The sequence below is a fragment of the Anser brachyrhynchus genome (genome assembly GCF_964034855.1).
Source record: "Anser brachyrhynchus genome assembly, chromosome: 19".
NCBI classification, from domain to species: domain Eukaryota; kingdom Metazoa; phylum Chordata; class Aves; order Anseriformes; family Anatidae; genus Anser; species Anser brachyrhynchus.
In genome coordinates, this window is record NC_137712.1 from 8100343 (window position 1) to 8120313 (window position 19971).

At 47.1% G+C, this 19971-nt stretch overlaps 1 long non-coding RNA gene across 19 annotated transcripts in view; it reads right to left on the reverse strand.

Annotated features, from left to right (window-relative positions):
• Window positions 1-19971, reverse strand: part of LOC308180202 — a 272118-nt gene that overhangs the window by 165038 nt on the left and 87109 nt on the right. For 18 of the 19 annotated variants that reach the window (XR_013940809.1, XR_013940810.1, XR_013940811.1 and 15 more), the window contains exon 3: window positions 13546-13654. The exons of the other annotated variant lie outside the window; for it this stretch is intronic. This is a non-coding gene — a long non-coding RNA (uncharacterized lncRNA). The remainder of the gene's footprint in view (window positions 1-13545; window positions 13655-19971) is intronic. 19 annotated transcript variants of the gene reach the window in all.

Here is a 19971-nt window from a genome sequence, read left to right on the forward strand (position 1 = left end):
TGGTAGCTTGTGATTGTTCACTCTCATCTCCCTCTGCTGATCTAACGTCTCCTTTAGCTGCGTGCTCATCTTTTATTTCTTTTTTTTCTTATTTTTCCCTCTCACCCATGTAGGATGTAGGTACACCATTATGCATGTTCAAAAAACCCCACAGCTTGGCATAATGTCTCTGAAAAACATTCTGGAAATCAGCAGAAGTACACTTTCCTTCAGGACAAATATTTAGGCCTTAGATATTTTGGTTTCCTCACGATATCATTGAACTCCTATTTAGATGACTAACTCCCATTTTAATCAGTAAAAGCTAGATACTTAAATAGCTTTGAAGAGCCGGTCCCCAGTGTCTTCCAGCTCCAGGATCCAATCATTGGTTCATCAATCTCTGGATCCAATCACCAGTGATTGATTTAATGATGTCAATATTCCTTCCCATTCCTCCATAACTTCCTGTCCCTGCCCTTTACGACTTACTATAGGAAGCAACCCATTATGATAATTCAGTGTTCCTACAGCAGATAACCATGCTGAAATGAAAAATAAAATTCTACGCAGACCCAAGAAACATCCACAGCTGCAGAATTAGCGTCCAGGCCACTATTTATTGAATTGTTTATCTATAATGCAATGCCACACTTTAAAAAATTAAATTAGACTAATTATCCTATTTAAGGAGATAACTCTCCTGGTGCTACCACTCCCATAATTTTCTGCATTTCCATCTCCTTTAAGACTTCTAGGCTTTTTTCCACCTCGTATATATCTGGAAAAAATATCCTTCAAGGTATAATTAACTTTTTCATTCAGAATCCTAATTTCCTCTCTCAGACATTTTCTGCTGTGTTTAAACTATTTATTATGCAAACTTAGAGAAGTCAAACTATGAATTATGTACAAATCTACGTACAGGAGTTCTCAGCTAATCACTGCATCTCTGTGTCTCGTGGTTCAAGGTAAACAAAGTACACAGAGCGGAAAATATCAGAGTCCAGCATCCAGCACGGGATTTTTTTTCCTCACATTAAAGACATCTTTTCCCTCAAACCAAAAACCTTAATGTCAGCTTTTTAATGATTTATTTTCTATTCTTTTTTAGGGTGATTTCTTACCGCCTACCCCTATGTTTGCCTTCCTTCCCACCATGCTTTCTTTGTCTCTTCCACAGAGCTCTCGCTAAGCTGCAGTCAGACATGGGGAGATTTGCAATGACTTCGTGTGACTGGTGAATGACTTTATGCTCGGCGTTAGGCTTTTCTCTTTTCCCCAGTTTTGGTTCATTTGCTTGTTCTTTCTCCTTGCCCTTCTTGGATTTTACATTGTCATTTTGAGGGTGGGAATTGTCTTGTTTCCATATTTTTGGAGTGTCCAAAACTATTCAGCTTTACATGTAATTCAGGCTTTGGCATCATCATAAAAGTTACTGTTTTTGATGTTATTGATGATTACTGTTAATAAAGTTAAATAGGGCTCTGAGCCTAGAGTAAGGCCTCAAAGACATCAAAGAAAAAGATATTTGTGGTCCCAAGGATTTTTCAATCTATGATTACTCTTTCTGCTAATTAATAGCACATCAGTGGCTATCTATCTGTCCTGTCAGCATGAAGATGTTAAAAAACCCCTCTAGCTCTTCAGTGGCATATTTTCTTGCATATTTATTTTAATCAAAATGGAATTATATAGCTTGGAGAAACCTTTTGGAGAAACTTTTTCTTCCCCAGTGCATGCAATTTGAAGAAAATGAAAGGGAAAAAATATGCTTTTATTTGTTTTTCCATATGGAATTGTTATGATTCATTAGCACAGAAGGTGGATAAGCACTTTGGGGTTATATCCAATGAGACAATTGTAAAATAAGTGAATTGTTAGGGCTGGATCTTCTGATTCTATAAGGCAGCAATGCTTCATTGAAGTCTGTTCTGTGGGGTTGAAAGCTGGATTTTCTGAAATACATAGAGTTCTCAAAGGGCTTTGTCCAAGAAAATGGGACTTACTTCCCCTAACTTTAGCAGGCAAAAGGTCAGGCGTTCAGTCTAGCCTACCAGACCAAATTCAGTCATCCCAGCCTAAATAGTTATCAGAATAGATAGGGTAAAATGTCATCTTGGGATGCTTCTGTATGTTGTATATATATAAAAAAGTGAGCACAGACTAGACATCAGAAAACAGAGGAATTGTATTTTGTCAGGACAACCTTTATGCATAGAGGTAATAGCTGGAGAGAAAGAGAAACACAGTCCTGATTCAGAGAAATAAAATCCCTTCTCCAGGAAAATTCTTTGGCTAGGCTTTAATTTATCAGGGCCTTAAGGCCAGATGAAGTCAGTGCCTTTTAAGCACAATAAATGAATGTGTTGCTGAAGCTGTTTCCACATCCGAGACCAAGACAAAGATGTATATGCTTCTGGAATTAAGCTTGACTAATAGAGAAATACCATTAAATGTGTGCAGGAGAAGGAAAGCTCCAGGTTGTTTTCTGGGAAGACTCTTTTCACCATGACTTTGATCTTTGTGCTTTAGCTCCCATCTGCAGTCCTGGGGAATGTTCGTGTTTTATTCCACGCCTCCATACACCAGCCCAATGGACATAAGAAAAAGCAGGTAGGTACAATTCACCAGGAAACACAAGAGGGGAACTTGTGAATGTGCAAACCAAAATCCTAAGGTTTTCTCTGTGAAGTCAAAGATTTGTATGGGCTTTGGGATTTTATTGTGGGGGGTGATAGAGCTTTCTCCAGATATTCTTCTAGAAGCTAGGAAACAGACCAAGCCTATCTTTGTTATGGCTCCGTCTGTCTCAGTGTTACTTTACGATGAGGATGGGTCTTTCAACCTCCCAAAAGGAGAAGAAAACATATTGCTAAAGACTTTTATAGGAGCCCCTCCATTTCCTTCTAATCAGCTTTACCTCATTACTAAAGCACCCCGACATACTCCTTTCTTGTGTGTGCATGAGGCGGAGGAACTTCAGATTGGATTTTGGATTTTGTTTGGATTTTTGTTTCCTTTTCCACCCTTCAGAGCTCAATAACTCCAAAAAAGAAGGATGTTTGCAGCAGCCTAGCTGTAACCCCAGAGAGCTTAATTTAACTCCTGAGTCAGGTCTGCTGGGATTCAAATCTGCAGTTTCAGAGAAGCTGGTAGGAACTGCAGACCTTGTGGTTTGGTCCCTTATGCCATCCCTTTAGTCTTGAAAGTTCACGAAGGCGTGCACCAGGGGGAGAAATAATTGCAGGAGAACTCCCAGGCTGGGGCATTGGAAGGAGAAGGAAAGAAAAAATCTAAGTAAGTTAAAAATATCCTCTGCAAAGACAAGTACAGGCCAGTAGTTCTGGAAAGCTGAATTCCTCATAAGGGATTCGCACCATCATTTTTATTTATTGCTTTTGACACCTGGTCCATCATGTCAGGAATTCTTGTGGCTCTTCAGCCTCCTGACGGATGCAGTGTGCACCAAATGCCTGCTCAATGCATCTGCCTCTGTCCTAGCAACAGGCTCAGGATGCAGTCAAATCCCACTGTGATCAGGGATGGACAAGTTAAGGGATGGATACGATGGATGCAGTGATGGCTGCTGAGAGGATGAGGCTGAAACCTGTGCCTAGGAGACTGAAAAGCTGGCTGCAGCAAAAAAATATGCACAACAAGCTGATCAGATAATGTCAGTTCAAATCTTATTTATCTCATCAGTAGCAGCTCTGTGAGTTTGCTGCTTTCACTTTTTCTACTATTATTTTTTTGTGTAAGTGTCTCATTAACCTGCTTTTCTCTGGATTTGTTTGTGCCTCACTTTGGCAGCTGGCCAGTAGAAAACAGGGCTTTAATTCCACAGACTGTAGATTGTGTCCCAGTTATTAAACCATTTATTTCTCTGTTTCCAGAGTTTTGTTTTAAGCTCGATTTTTTTTCTCCTCTCTCTAGCTCTGCTTAGTTTTTTTCTTATTTTTTTTCTTTTAATTTCCATTTTATTTTGCATCTCTCTTTTCCAACATGGAAAAAAGTGGAAAGAGTTTAACTCTCGGGCTGCCAGAAACCAAACTGATTTTCCACATGGACTGGGGGCCAACCTCAGGCTCTGATTCGAGGGCCAGATGCTGCTCTGGAAAGGGTCCTGGGCGAAGCAGTGCTGGGGGCTGCAGGCAGCTGTGTGGTGACATGGGATCGGAGCATGCCACCGATGTGCTGGCAGCGCGCTAGCTGTGGTGTGATGCATGTCTGCCCACGGGGTGAGTGGTACTTGGACAATGACATGTCCTTAGGGTCCTTTATCAGGCTATAGGTGAAGATTTAAGACATGGGCAGGAGTGCTGAACCTTAGCTCTCTAACCTGGAGTGGCTGGGGGGTGCTCGGCCTGTATAGGCAGTGGGGTCAGCGAGGAAAGAGCCTCCCCAGGAGGCAGCTCCAAGAGGAGACGTGAAGCCCCCCTGCACAAGCCTCCCTTTGGACCTCTCAAGGAGTAGCTCAAAGATAAGCTATCTACAGATCAGGGTTGTAAATCTCCCCCTCCCCGTCCTACAAAGAAGCCATTTTTGCAAACACAGACTCACAGTTCTGCATCTTGGAGTTTGAAAGAGGGTTTAGGCATCTGTGTCCTTATTTTAAATAGCCCTTGTGCCTGCTGGAGCATGGGCCCGCAGACAGGAGCAGCAGAGCTGAATAATCCACAGCCAAAGTTGGGCTCGGGCCAAGTTACCGCTGTGAAAACTCTGCTTGCACAGCTCAGGCAGAACATTTAAGCAGTGCTTGGGAAAGGGGTTTTCATTTCGTGAGCTTCATCAGTACCTGGTGGTGCCCTTCCCCACCCGGAGCTTCATACAGGACAGGTCTGAACAAAAAGGCAACACGTGACGAAGACTGATAGTTCTGTCTTGCTCATAACAAGGCTCTCACGGAAATGTAAGGAGACATATTTTGTCAGGGAATATCATCAGAAATCTTTTTGAAATTGTCCGTCTCTTCACTGAATGTCATCCAAATTCTGCAGTTATACCCTATCTGAAAATTGTGAAAAACAACTCTCTTCTGTTACTAGCAAAAAAATCCCGTATCAATCCATCGTGTTTCACAGATTCACAGATTTCTCTAGGTTGGAAGAGACCTCAAGATCATCGAGTCCAACCTCCGACCTAACACTAAGTACTCCACTAAACCATATCCCTAAGCTCTACATCTAAACGTCTTTTAAAGACCTCCAGGGATGATGACTCCACCACCTCCCTGGGCAGCCCGTTCCAATGCTTAATAACCCTTTCGGTAAAGAAGTACTTCCTAACATCCAACCTAAAACTCCCCTGTCGCAACTTTAGCCCATTCCCCCTCGTCCTGTCACCAGGCACGTGGGAGAATAGACCAACCCCCACCTCTCTACAGCTTCCTTTCAGGTAACTGTAGAGAGCGATGAGGTCGCCCCTGAGCCTCCTCTTCTCCAGGCTGAACAAGCCCAGCTCCCTCAGCCGCTCCTCGTAAGACTTGTTCTCCAGACCCCTCACAAGCTTGGTCGCCCTTCTCTGGACTCGCTCGAGCACGTCCATGTCCTTCCTGTAGCGAGGGGCCCAAAACTGAACACAGTACTCGAGGTGCGGCCTCACCAGAGCCGAGTACAGGGGCACAATCACTTCCCTCGACCTGCTGGCCACACTGCTTCTTATACAGGCCAGGATGCCATTGGCCTTCTTGGCCACCTGGGCACACTGCTGGCTCATATTCAGCCGACTATCCACCAATACTCCCAGGTCCTTCTCTGCCAGGCAGCTTTCCAACCACTCATCTCCCAGCCTGTAGCTCTGCTTGGGGTTGTTGCAGCCCAGGTGCAGGACCCGGCACTTGGCCTTGTTGAACTTCATGCAGTTGACCTCAGCCCATCGCTCCAGCCTATCCAGATCCTCCTGCAGAGCCTTCCTGCCCTCGAGCAGATCGACACACGCACTTAGCTTGGTGTCATCTGCAAACTTACTGAGGGTGCACTGGACGCCCTCATCCAGATCATCAATAAAGATATTAAAGAGGACCGGCCCCAGTACCGAGCCCTGGGGGACTCCACTAGTGACCAGCCTCCAACCAGATTTGACTCCATTCACCACAACTCTCTGGGCCCGGCCATCCAGCCAGTTTCTAACCCAGCGAAGCGTACGCCAGTCCAAGCCCCGAGCAGCCAGTTTCTTGAGGAGAATGTTGTGGGGAACGGTGTCAAAAGCCTTACTGAGGTCAAGGTAGACCACGTCCACAGCCTTTCCCTCATCCACCAAGCGCGTCACTTTGTCATAGAAGGAGATCAGGTTCGTCAAGCAGGACCTGCCTTTCATAAACCCATGCTGACTGGGCCTGATCGCCTGCTTGCCCTGCAAGTGCCGCGTGATGACCCTCAAGATAATCTGCTCCATGAGCTTCCCCGGCACTGAGGTCAAACTGACAGGCCTATAGTTCCCCGGGTCTGCCCTGCGGCCCTTCTTATAGATAGGCGTCACATTGGCTAGCCGCCAGTCAACCGGGACCTCCCCCGATAGCCAGGACTGCCGATAAATGATGGAAAGCGGCTCAGCCAGCTCCTCCGCCAGTTCTCTCAGTATCCTCGGGTGGATCCCATCCGGCCCCATCGACTTGCGCACATCCAAGCTCCGTAGCAGGTCGCCAACCATTTCCTCATGGATAGCGAAGGCCACATCCAGCTCCCCATCCCCTTCCACCAGCTCAGGGCACTGGGTGTCCGGAGAACAACCGGTATTGCCGCTAAAGACTGAGGCAAAGGCGGCATTAAGCACCTCAGCCTTTTCCTCATCCTTAGTAACTAGGTTTCCCCTCGCATCCAGTAAAGGATGGAGATTCTCCCTAGTCCTCCGTTTCGCGTTGATGTATTTGTAAAAGGATTTTTTGTTGTCTTTAACGGCAGTAGCCAGATTGAGCTCCAGATGAGCTTTGGCCTTTCTAATTTTCTCCCTGCACAGCCTCGCTACATCCTTGTAGTCCTCCTCAGTGGCCCGCCCTTTTTTCCAAAGATTATAAACCCTCTTTTTTCTGCTAAGCTCCAGCCGCAACTCACTGTTGAGCCAGGCCGGTCTTCTTCCACGCCGGCTCATCTTTGGGCACGTGGGGACGGACCGCTCCTGTGCCATCACGATTTCCTTCTTGAGGAGCGCCCAGCCTTCCTGGACTCCTCTGCCCTTCAGAACCGCCTCCCAAGGGACTCGGCCAACCAGCGTCCTGAGCAGCTCAAAGTCAGCCCTCTGGAAGTCCAAGACAGCAGTTTTACTGGTCCCCTTCCTGGCCTCGCCAAGAATAGAGAACTCTACCATTTCGTGGTCACTCTGCCCCAGACAGCTTCCGACCACCACATCTCCCACCAGTCCTTCTCTGTTTGTGAAGAGAAGGTCTAGCGGGGCACCACCCCTGGTAGGTTCACTGACCAGCTGCGTCAGGAAGCTATCTCCCACGCTCTCCAGAAACCTCCTAGACTGCTTTCTCTGTGCCGTGTTGTGTTTCCAGGATATGTCCGGGAAGTTGAAGTCCCCCACGAGGACAAGCGCCGACGATTTTGCAACTTCTGTCAGTTGCCTATAAAACTCCTCATCCGTCTCCTCATCCTGGTTCGGCGGTCTATAACAGACCCCGACCAGGATGCTAGCCTTGCCGGCCTTCCCGCGGATCCTAACCCACAGGGATTCAACCTTATCATTCCCAGCCTGGAGTTCCACAACATCAAAAGATTCTCTAATGTAGAGAGCCACGCCACCACCCCTTCTGTGCTGCCTGTCCCTCCTGAAGAGCCGATAGCCAGGCATTGCAGCACTCCAGTCGTGGGAGCGGTCCCACCACGTCTCCGTGATGGCAACCAAGTCGTAGCCTGCCTGCTGCACAATGGCTTCCAGCTCCTCCTGTTTGTTACCCATGCTGCGTGCATTAGTGTAGATGCACTTCAGCTGGGCCATCGCCTTCTTCCCCGGCCTAGCCATTGTTTCCCCCGGCACAGCTCCAACAAGCCTTGTTTGAGCCCCATCCCCCTTCTTACCTAGTTTAAAGCTCTCTCTATGAGCCCCGCCAGCTCCTGGCCTAGGATCCGTTTTCCCCTTGGAGATAGAGACCCATCTGGGGCCATCAGGCCGGGTGCCGAGTAAAGCTCCCCATGGTGAAAAAACCCAAAATTTCTATGCTGACACCAGCCTCTGAGCCACCTATTAACCACATGAGCTTTCCATGTCCTCTCCGTGCCTCTCCCTTCCCCCGTAGGGATGGACGAAAACACCACCTGCACTCCCGCTCCCCCCACCAATCGTCCCAGCCCCCTATAGTCCTGTTTGATGGCCCTGAGGCTTCTCTTTTCAACATCATCGCTGCCAGCCTGGACTATCAAAAGCGGGTAATAGTCAGAGGGGCGAACCAGGTTTGGAAGCTTCCTGGTAACGTCTCTGACCCTGGCCCCAGGGAGGCAGCAGACTTCCCTATGTGTGGGGTCAGGCCGACAAATAGGGCCCTCCGTTCCCCTGAGGAGGGAGTCGCCCACAACAATCACCCTTCTTTCTTTCTTGGTGGAGGCAGTCCTGAGGCGTGGAGTCAACTTCCTCACCTCAGGCATCCTCCCGGGTAGGCTTCCTACCTCATCCTCACCCACGGGTCTCTCGAGCTCCAGGGCCTCAAACCTATTGTTCAAGGGCACCTGGGAAGGCGGCGCCGGAAGGGGAGGGCATCTCCTGCGAGGTCGAGCAGGGACCTGTCTCCATTCCTCCTCAACTCGCAGGTCCCCTCCCTCTGCCCGATGGCAACAGGGCAGGGGGTCCACCCCCCTTTGGGGCGTCTCACCCTGGTCCCTCTCCCTCCGGTCCTGCAGGGAGTCGCTCCACCAGTCTATCTCCCGCTCGCACTCCCTGATATCCCTCAGCCTCTGCACCTCTTCCTTGAGCTCTGCCACCATGCGGACCAGGTCGTCCACCTGCTCGCACCTCACGCAAGCAGTCTCTCTGCCTCCCGCCGATGGCAGCAAGAGGCTCAGACACTCCCCGCATCCGGAGACCTGAACTGCCGCATGTTTGGGCGGGCAGTCGGTCTGGGTGTGTACTGACTTCCTAGAGAAGGCACCGTGCCTGGTGGAGACCATTGTAGCCCAGCTGACGGGAGAGTGCCGTTAGAGGAGTTGTCCCTAAGGGCGGGTGTGAGCGCTCCGCCCTGCCTGCGCCAACTGCCTCGCTAACTGCCGCGTCACTCCCACCGCGTCACTCCCTGTTTGCCGGCCCTGTTCGCCGCGCTCCTGGTCGCTCGCGCTCCCTAAGGGCTGCCTTTGAACGGCCGGGAGGAGGAGCTGTCGCTGACGCTGCTGGCCCCGCCTACGCCTCGTCAGCCTCCCTCACGAGGGCTGCCGGTGCCTGGCGGCTCCCTCACGTAGGCTCGATGCCCGAAAAATAGCCCTGCCTGTCCCGATCCCGCGCTCCGCTGCAGCACGCGTCTGCCCCGGAGCCGGTCGCCTCGGCAAGGCGTTTCACCCAGTGACGTCTCTTTTCTCCATGGAGGTGCTAAGATGGCTCATTCAGTCAAGAGATATTACTCAGAGGCTCACAATCCATCAACCTGGCATAGAGAAGATGGATGGCAGATTCTTTTTAAAGACATGTTAGTTACACAAGTACTCTGAGAACTGTATTTCAGATCAACCCATTCAAAAAAAAAAGACAGGAATTGTAAGGGACAAAAGTACCCCTCCAATTTTCCCTACCACAAATTGTAGCTAACATTTCCAATATAGCTGCTATCCTAATTAAAGCCTAGCATGTTTTAATGCACAGGAAGAAAATGGTACATTGTATGATGCTTCTAGTCTCCACTATAAAGTCTCCACTATAAAGTCTCCATGAAACACTTCCCAGTCCTAGGAGAAAGAAGTGGCCAAAACACAGAGCTTTGGGCCCAGACATTAAATGTATTTAGGCTCTTAAGTCTCCAGTGAAATGGTTTCAGGAAGGCTCCAGGACGGAGGAAATCAGAAGCTCCAGAAATGTCATTCATGACCCCAGACGAAGGTTTCAGACCCAGGCCTGTCTCCACCTCCCCTCCCAGGATCTCCCTCCGGGATTTAGGCAATGGCTGTGTTTGCTCACCCTTTCACCTCCCGTTCATTCAGAGGTTCACTCCTAAGCCGAGGAACTGCTGGTGTCCCCTCAGCACAGTGGATGTGGGAACCAGATGGTGCACTGCTCTTGGGCTGGTACAGCATGCGAAGCTGAACTTCAATGTCAGTGAGCAGCTGAACGACTGAGGGCTCATCCGCACACACAGTTTGTTCACTGGTCTGAAGACATCCAAACCAAAGCGTCACAAGCAGTGCAGCACTGCAACGGTGGCTGCAACACAGCCGCACATTTAGCATTCACACTAACTGCATGTTTGTTACATCATGTTTGGTGTAGCTGGCTACCAGTTATCCTTTAAACATCAGGCCAGGCTTTCTTTTAAAATGTCCTTAAAAAAATAATCTTTTTTTCCCTTCCTAGTGCTAATAGTATTATTGGGGCACATACCATGTTCTCATAGAGTTCCTAGTTATTTACTTTATTTCCTTTAAATCCATTTACCAAAATGATTGAGTTCATAACAGCTTTCATCTCCATGAAACCGGCCCTGTGTACCCGCGTATCTGTGTGGCTTGGATGTTATTCCATTTGCATGTAGCAAGTGTAATCAAGTCTGTGTCACTTGCATCTAAACAATTTTTTGACTTTTAATTTTGAGACTGAATCCTCTTTATCTGTCAAGAATACGAGGTCTAGCACCATCTTCCCTTCTGTTGGATAAAACACTTTTAAAGTTCGGAAATTGTCATCTTCAACTTAAAAAAAAAAATAAATCAAGGATGTTTTAGTTTTGACAGCATGAGATCTCCTTTGTATGTCATTCAGATTAAAGTCTTTTCCTTCCTACCTATAGCAGAAAGGTGTTTAAAGAGCCAGACGAGAAATCAAGTAATTCTCTGGCCTGCAATGGATAGCAGCCAGGACCTGATTTGGTCTTTATTTACGAGGACATTCGTTCAGATCTTTTACTTCCAAGCTGTCAGATTCAGAAACATGTAATGCCGTTTTTGACATAAGAATATAGCACTCCTGCTCATTTTTGCCCAGTTTTGCTTCCTAAATAGATTGTAACCAGTGCTTTTAACATTCCAGTCATGCAAATCTTCCCATCAGGTTTCAGTAACACCAAAGTAGGTCGAATTTATGCTCGTATGCGAGCAATTCCTATTCCTCCTTCACTACCCAGAATCTTCACATCGGCGTATAGGCAATTAAAGATTTTCTATTCCTTCAAGTCTCTCGGTACCTCAATTAATCTGGTTCTCAACATCTTGATTTTGTGCTAAATTAGTGCTCCCTGTCCCTTCTTTTCATCCACCCCTTTGCTACTTCCGTAACGCACCCTGCCTGCTCTGCACAGCCCCTCCTGCTACACTGGCTTCTCTGCTACCGAAATAGATTTTCTCCAAATGGCACAGCCTCGTGTTCGCACAGGACAACCACTACTCCACAAAAATAACATATTCTAGCTTACACAAATCCACGATAATTTCACTTCCAGAACTCTCTGATTTCTGCCGCCTTCTCTTTAAAGTTCAGAAGGGTGTCTGAGAAGGTTACGTGGGCATCCCTGTTCTTCGGCAGCCTCTTGAGACCTAAGTGTGTCCAGACTTGGGTGAAGCAAGTCAGGTTTTACATAAAGCTGAGTTACAAATAATAATACATATTGGTTTTACCAAATACTTGCCTACCAGGTTCAAGAATCTTAAGCGATCTTGTCTCCTTTTATTTTTGTTGTTTAAGACTGATCAAATCACCTCGTCAGCCCTTGGAAAGTATCCCTCTCATTTCTTGAGAGAGAATACGAGAATATGAGAATATTCTCTTTGGCTGTTGGCTTTTCCTTTTTTAATAGACACACACAATTTTCTTTTAATCTATGCTATCAGGACATTCTCAGTCCCACGTAGATCTCTACTCCCTTCCGCTAATTGGATCATCAGAGATAATTTCCTCTATAACAGCCTAAGAGACTAGAAACAACTGAACATTTCCAGATAAATGAAAATTATTCTGTTTTTCTCCTGTTCGGGGCTCTCATTCTCATATGACTCTGGTCAAGTAGGAGGTCACCAAGTCCCTTTTGTGCTGGTGCTTACGGAAGGTCTGATGGGGCACTACTGATCTCAGCTCTTCTGCTAAGCCCAAGGGAGCTCATGGAATGTTACCGCGGCTCACATCGGTGTTTCACAGCAGAGCACCTGCCTCCCCACACCACCCCAAGCGCTGCACACATGCTGCAGAGAAAGGAAACCGTTCCTGATGCTTGCCAGGCACTGGGCCTCTGCCTTCTCAGGGTGTTCATTGAAGGACCACCAAATCATTCCCCCACTTAAAGCGGTCACTGTGTTCCCTGTGAGATGAGCACGCTGCCTTCATCCACACAGGGGCAGGCCACCAACCCAGTGTCCCAGCGAGGTCCAGCCCATCACAAGGTGCCCACTCGCCCAAGGCTTTCCAGTGACACATGCTTTCCTTAAAAACCAGTTCTTTTAAAAGCAGATGAATAATGAACTTCCAGGCACATTTCTGCAGCTCAATGGTGACATCCAGTGACTGGCTCGGTTATTCCCAGGTGTGCGTTCTGCAGGGCCGGCCGGCCCTGTTCTTGGCTCAGAGAGTGGCTCACATGTCTCCTGCAATCACATCATGTTCATGCTGGAAAATACTTTAAAACAAAATCCTTGTTTGGATTTGCATAATTACTTAATTGCAGTGCCTCACATCTCTTTTCCTCCCGTTGAGCAGCTCTGTGCGGCAAGCGGTGCGCCCATAAGCTCAGCTCACAGCCCTAATATACCTGGAAAGGGTTTAGCTCCATTGACGAAGGAATTCCAGTCTTTTAGCCTGAATTTCATGAATTTACCACCGTTTACCTTCCTGTGACCCAAAGCGATCTGAAATCTGTTATAACCCAAGTCTGGAAGTTGAATTTCTGCAGTGATGCCATGTGTGCCCAAAGGAGCAGGGCTCAGGCTGCAGGCAGAGAGGTCGTGGGGCAAATGGCAGAGGAAAAGGGGTACGTGATGGAAAGCAGGAGGAAATACAGGAAAAGGAACAGAATCATAGAGAACCCAAAAATATGGAGATGAAAAAAGGGAAGAAAACTTATGGAGGGAAAGCAAGAAAACTTATGGAGGGAAAGCAAAAAGAAACAAAAGGAAGCTGGAGGGAGGCGCGGAGATGAGGCTGGAGAGGAGCTGTCCTGGCCTCAGCGAGCAACGATGCCATTCAGGGATCTCCGTACGGCGGAGATGGCGTGTATTGAACAGACTGTCAGCGCGGCAGCACCCGGCTCTCCGCAGTGATAAATGTCACATGCCTTTGCTGACACTTGATAAAGGTTCTGTCCATCAGCGGTGCCAGCCGCGGGGGCCAGCTGGCTCAGTCGTAACCTTCATCGCCGCTCCTCCACAGAGAAGTCCCAGAATTTCCTCTCTTTCGCTGCTCCCTCTGCTGAGATGCTTTCCCCCTTCCCAGCCCGCCTGCCCTGCTCACCTCAGTGCTTTCTGGCGCTCCAAAAAGACCCCGAGCAGCAGAAGTGAAGCTGTCTGACTCAGCCAGCCAAGGAGGAACAGTCTGGGCCTGGACTCGGCCAAGCGAGGCTCTCAGTAGGACAGAAGACATGAAAAAAAAACAACACATGGGAATGGTAAAACATTAAAAGAAAAAGGGACAAAACAATCTCTCCCTTCAAACTAGGCCTGCAGCTCAGGAGTTCTGGTGCCAGACAGATTCTCAGCAAGTGTGAAAAGACGAGCCATGAGGACAGGCGCGTTGTGCCAAAGGCACCGAAAGGCTGGATCAGTGGAAATGTTGTCATACATTTACATATACTTCTATATTTACATAATACTTCGGATTTGCCCCCAAGAGCCCTGGAAGAACCTAGCGGTGTAACGCTTCTCCGGGGAAGGCCACAGCGTCCTTTAAAAATGCAAACAGATTATAAGACTTGTAGCCGTAACTGGAAAATGCTGGCTCGCCACATTGTTAGCTTCGTTTTAGAGGTTAAACCAAAAAGGGAAAGCAATTTGTCTAAGGTGAAAAATCAGCCAGCTGCCCTCATGCGAAAATAGTAAGCAGCTGGTTAACCTGGAATAAACAGGCAGTAAGCAGCCCAGGTGCCCAACAAAATGAATGAACAAAACCCACCTAAAGTCCATTCCTTAGCTCCCTATTTGGGAAGTGAATTATTCAGAAAGACCGAAGGATAAGAATAAATCACATATTAGCCCATCAGGTTAATACGGCAGCAATAACAGGAGAACAGGGTTATTTAGTATATATATAAATTCTTGTCAAGAGAGGTCATTTTTTTCTCCCTCTGGACTCAATGAGACAAACATTCAGTCAGTTCTGAGTATCTCAGCATCAACAACATATTGACAACTTGGAGGGAATTCAAAGAACATCTTCGGTGATGACAGAGGGACTGGAAGGATTGATTTACAAGGAAAGGTTTTATGATCTCAGTGGGACAGATTCGTTTCTACTATAATTCCATTGATGTCAAAGGGCCAAATTTTGCCCTCAATTACAACAGTGTACATGTGGTGAAACTTCACTGGAGTAAAAATATAAGGTCGTCATTAGGAAAAAGAATGAATCAAAAAGGAATATCTATTGGACTCGGGACATATCTCTGAGGAGAACTGGTTGAAACTCCAGTGCTTATGACATTTAAAATTAGTCGAGATAAAAGCACTGAATAATATTATACAGAGAACACTTCTGCAGTGACAAGGGAAAGAAAAATACATAAGTGGGATTTCCCCGTATTTTTATTATTATTATGATAACTGTTTTATGAAAGGAGGAATCCATATTGAAAATTAACTTCCTATAGGCCAATTTAAACAGAATACATTTTAATACAGCCAAAAAAACATCAGGGAAAAATCCATCTTCAGCAGAGCCAAAGAAAATAAAGAGAGTTTTTAAGGTATGTTAGGGATAAAGGAAAACCTAACAATAATATCAGCCTATTATAACATGCTACGGCTGGTGATGATAAAGCAGAGATGACAAACTGTTCATAATGATGGAAAAAAGGCAATTCTATTCAATAACAGTTTATATACTGCAGTGTAAAGAGATGGCTCTGAGGAAAGATTTTAGAGGATGACTGAAGTAAGCTTCGGGTTGATTTGTAATTTGAAGTGTGAGGATGATATAGTTCTCACTCCTGGAATCACAGAATTTTACCAAGAGGTCGTGTGCTGTAGTAGAGAAGAACTATTGCCCCTTCACTTTTATCTCCAAGACAAAAATAATGTCCGTAACAGAAAAAGCCGGTGATTTTGGCAGAAGGGAGAGGACCTGAACAGGTTTCAGAGATGTTTATGTCTAGGCTTAGAAATAAATCAAGACAGTTATTGCTGAGCAAAGTGTGCGGAGGAAGTCGGGCACAAGGAAAACAGCCATGTCCATCACAGCACAGGTCTGAAAGACCTGGGGTCAAAATGTAAGAGAAAAGCACAGGGCTTTAAAGCAGCTCTGTAGCTGAGTATCGCATCTGACTGCAAGGACAAGACCTCTTCTGGAGAGAGAAGCCTGAAGAACTCAATGCAGTCCCGTAAATGTACACAGCTGGGCTTCTTGGCTGCCTCTCCAAATTCTCCAGGCTGTAAAAGAGGGAAATGAGGGGCTACAGGGAGGCCCTGCCCTGGCAAGGGGCTGATGAAGAGGACTGAGACAAAGAAGGTCTGAAGAAAATGCATCAAAACTGAAGAAGACAATCTTACAGGGAAAAGTGGAATGAAAAAGGAGGGGAAGGGTGAAAAGACCATGGTTACAAGGCATGGAGATGTGAACAGAGAGAGAATAAATGGGCTACGAAACTAGCATAAACAACAAAGGAAGGCGTTCATTTTGTTGTGAGCCCAACCTTTGAACTGAAGACTGTTGATGGCAAGGAAGACGAAGAGGTCATTTGAACTTACTGATCACTACCAAATTTGTTGAACAAGTGGTATTGACCAATCTGGATACTCTACTTCAAGAAATGCTTCAGAATCACAGTCATTAAGGTTGGAAAAGACCTCCAAGACCTTCTGGTCCAACCATCACCCTACCACCAATATCATCTACTAAACCATGTCCCTAAGCACCACATCCAACCTCTCCTGTCCCACAAATACTAGCATTAGTTGTAAATAAGAAAAGAGTTCCAGGTAACAGGATGCTCTTGATAGCAATGTCACATTCAAAAATACAATACGGGGTGACTGGTTACCCTGGATTGATAATTTATACTGACTTACATACAGTGAAAATAATGGAAAAGCTAATACAAGAACCAATTAATAAAGCATTAAGGGATAGGAATAGAATTAATGACTGTCAACATGATTTTATGGAAAATAGGTTTTATCAAATAAACCTGATTTAATTATTTGGGGAGATTCCAAGTTGGACTGATAATCACAATGATGGACTTGGCTTTAGTAAAGCCTTTGACATAGTATCACGCAATGTTTTGATTTTAAAAGTTACAGCTACACTGATACAAAACACACTAAACAGATTAAAAATTGGCTAACTTGGTGAGTTCAGCAAGTAGTAATTAATGGGGTTTTATCACGAGCATTTTTACCTTGGGGAATCCCAACAGATGAATGTTTCTACAGTCAGTACTATGCAACGCTTCTGGCAAAGAACCCCAAATTATTTCATGACACACAATTGCTATTGCTAAAACGCATCAGCGCAACAAAGCTTGATGAACTGGTAAATGAAAGCACTTCTGGGTACTCCTCATCACCCCCTGACAACCCGGTCTGTGCAAGAAAGCCGCCAGCCACGCGGGGGCTGCGCACAAAGCATCTAGCACCATGTCGGCATGGTGCCCACATGCGGGGCTCAGCTCACCTTGGCCAGCCCATGAGGAGCTGCCAAAGGGGAAATGCCCAGTCCCAGACACAGGAGATCGCCTTTTCTTCTTTTCCTCGGATCCCATGAAATGTCCCATGTGCCAGCCACATCCACACCTCACACCCCTCCAGCGCAGGGCTGCCCTCGTGCCCCCAGCTGCACTGCCACTTTCAGCTCACATCCCAAACAACTCCCCCCACTCAAACATCTGAATCAGGCTGCTATTTTCCTGAACTCAAACAATCAAGGGCCTTTGCGAGGGTGGTTTTTTCCTCCCCCCCTTTGTCATCCTGATAGATCTCTGTCAGATCGCGTAATAAATGAAATCCCAAAGAAAAACAAGCACTTACATTTCTCCCCCTCCTCGCCGCTTCCCCGCCCACAAATAAGCGGTATGCTTTTAGTGCACTTAGCGTTCGCGGATTATGTTAAAATATACCAAACATATACTGCTCTCCTCTTTCATGAAAACTTTAAATTGCTATTTCTGGGCTCAATTCAAGCCTTGCCTCATTCTGTGATAAAAGGACTTAAAAGCGCTGTTCTAGAATAGAATAGGGTTTGGATTTTATACAGAGTCTTTCATGTGCACAGTATCCCAAGGGCTTTACAAAGCCCCGATGCAGACACTGAAGTACAGTAAGCGCAGGCACACGCAGCATCCATTAGGTGCTCAGCGCTGCCTCGCACTCAGCACCCAGCTTTACGTAACAGCAACGGGTCTGAGGAGGGAACGGAGCTGTATCTGGGTGCCAGCATTACTGCAACGGGTGTCCAGGAGTCCCAAACAGTCCAGGGAGAGAAGCAGGGGAGAAGGGAAAGCCCAGTGTGTGTGTGTGCGGTGGGGAAAAACGCAGGTGTATTGCCAGAAGCTGTGCAAGCAGGCGATGGCATGGATTTGCTTGGGGAAATTGCACCTCCTGTTGGTTCTGGGGAAAGGTGGAGATGGATGGCTGTCATGGGTGGAGAAGGTGGCAGCTCTGGGTGGGAACCAGCCAAGGAGCGTGCAGGACAGTGCGGTGACGGGAGCGAGTGGCGTGCCCAGGTCCAGGCTGGAGTAACGGCAGAGAAGGGGCTAGAACACGATGGAAAGATGGCACATGGTGCATGGCTGAGGAGGGAGACGGCGTGCAAAACCAGCAGGAAGGGTGTGGTGCATGTTCACGACTCAACTGCATGGAAGTTATCTGTGTATCTGAGGAAGAGGAGAGAGAAACTGCCCATACTTGGTGCCTGTGAGCACAGCAAAGGATGAATACACACAGATATTTAGCTATTCTTCAGACAAAAAAACTTCTAAGGGAAAAAAACGAACTGAGACATGGTGGAAGGGTAGAGGTGTGCTGGGAAATGACTTTGACAGGAAGAGGATGTGAGATTTGGGGGAGGTACAAACATCAGGCGGCAGTGGGACACCCCCGGGGGGGATGTCTGCCCCTGCCCGCACACATTCTGCAGAGCAAGGCAAAACAACGCGGAGTGCGTGGTGTGAAATGGAAAGGTTTTGTTTGAAATTGTCCATGGGAATTCTTGATTTTTGGGTCGGAATGATTCAAAAAGAACACGCATCACTTTAATTCCTTTCAGTTATACATTCCTTTCAAAACCTGTCTTTTTAGGGACATTAAAAATAAATGAGAATTTCTTGCTAAGGAATGATTTTTTTTTTTATATATCACAAGGCATGCATTCAAATGTAGAATATTTTTAGTGATGTAAACACCTAAAGGAAGTTATACACCTGATAGAAGTGGACTTCTGGCGCAAGTTTTCCCACTACAAAAGGAGATGAAGGCAAACTGGAGGGGGGGGAGACACCTCTACAGCCTCTCCTTAAGCAAAACCACAACAGAATACCTTTAGCAGACACTCCCGCTGCTCTCCCTTTCCCGAAGAACTATGATCCAAGTGATGCTCTGAGGTGATGAGGACTGACAAGGCTCAAGTGGGAGACTCCAAGCGGCTGCAGTGCAGGGACGGGCAGGTGGGCTTGTCAGTCGCCAAGGGCCAGAGACCACCGTAAGGGTTTTATTCCCCCATGAGATCCTATCTGAGACAAAGCTACACAGGCTCTTACATTACAGCACAGTATAATTCTTTGGAGACAACTGGTAAAATTTTCCTGTGTTGACAGACATTAGCAATGCCTACCGCATAGATGCTGTAGAAAATGCCGTGCCGCATTTCTGTCACACACCAATGTAACTCCCTTCTCACTCCCCACCAGGCCTCGCCTTTGGTCAAAACGCAGTGGTAGCCATTCCTGCCTGCGAGACTGGCAGGGCTTGCACTCGTTCTCACACGTGTAAGCATCCAGATGCCAATCTGCCACTCCTGCACAGGGCTACACATTGCAGTTTCGTTCCCCTGGCTCGCCTCACACGCTCCGAACCGTGCGCTGCAGGCCAGGGAGCGGCAGCGCTCAGCCCCATGCAGCAGGGAAGGGGAAAAAGCAACGACACGTGTCAGAAGGCAACGTCTGCAGGACACCTTTTCCAACCCAGAATGGTACAACACTCAGTAAGGGAGATCTGAGAGGTGTCAGCACATAAACACACCGACGCTTCAGGCCTTCGCACCGGCCGAGAACGGCGCCAAGGCCTGCGCCGGTCGCCTTCCCTGCATCGCTTTCCTTCGCTCTCGGGTGACCACCACAGCCCTTCCTCCAGCGAGCAGCCGGGCTGATCATGCCTTCCATGTGTATGGGACGACAGCACGAGATTAAACAGTAGGGGAACAGTCATGTTTCGACCTCAGAGAAGTGGTGGATGGGAAGCAGATGAGCCATAAAAGCAGAGCAGCGTCTCCAGACTAAAGTAAATGGTAAGCTCTAAAAATCTACCTCGGAGATTATGTAGGTGGAACTGTACAAAAGAAATCTCTGGGGTTTACCCCAGTGTGAGCCATTGCTTTAAATCATTTGCCAGGCACTTGAGAATTTAATACCAGCTTTTGATACAGTATTTTTCTAAAGTGATTTTGGAGATTACATGGAGGGAAACAGTAAAAATAAACCTGAATGGGAGGGTTTTGTTGCAATACCAGTCA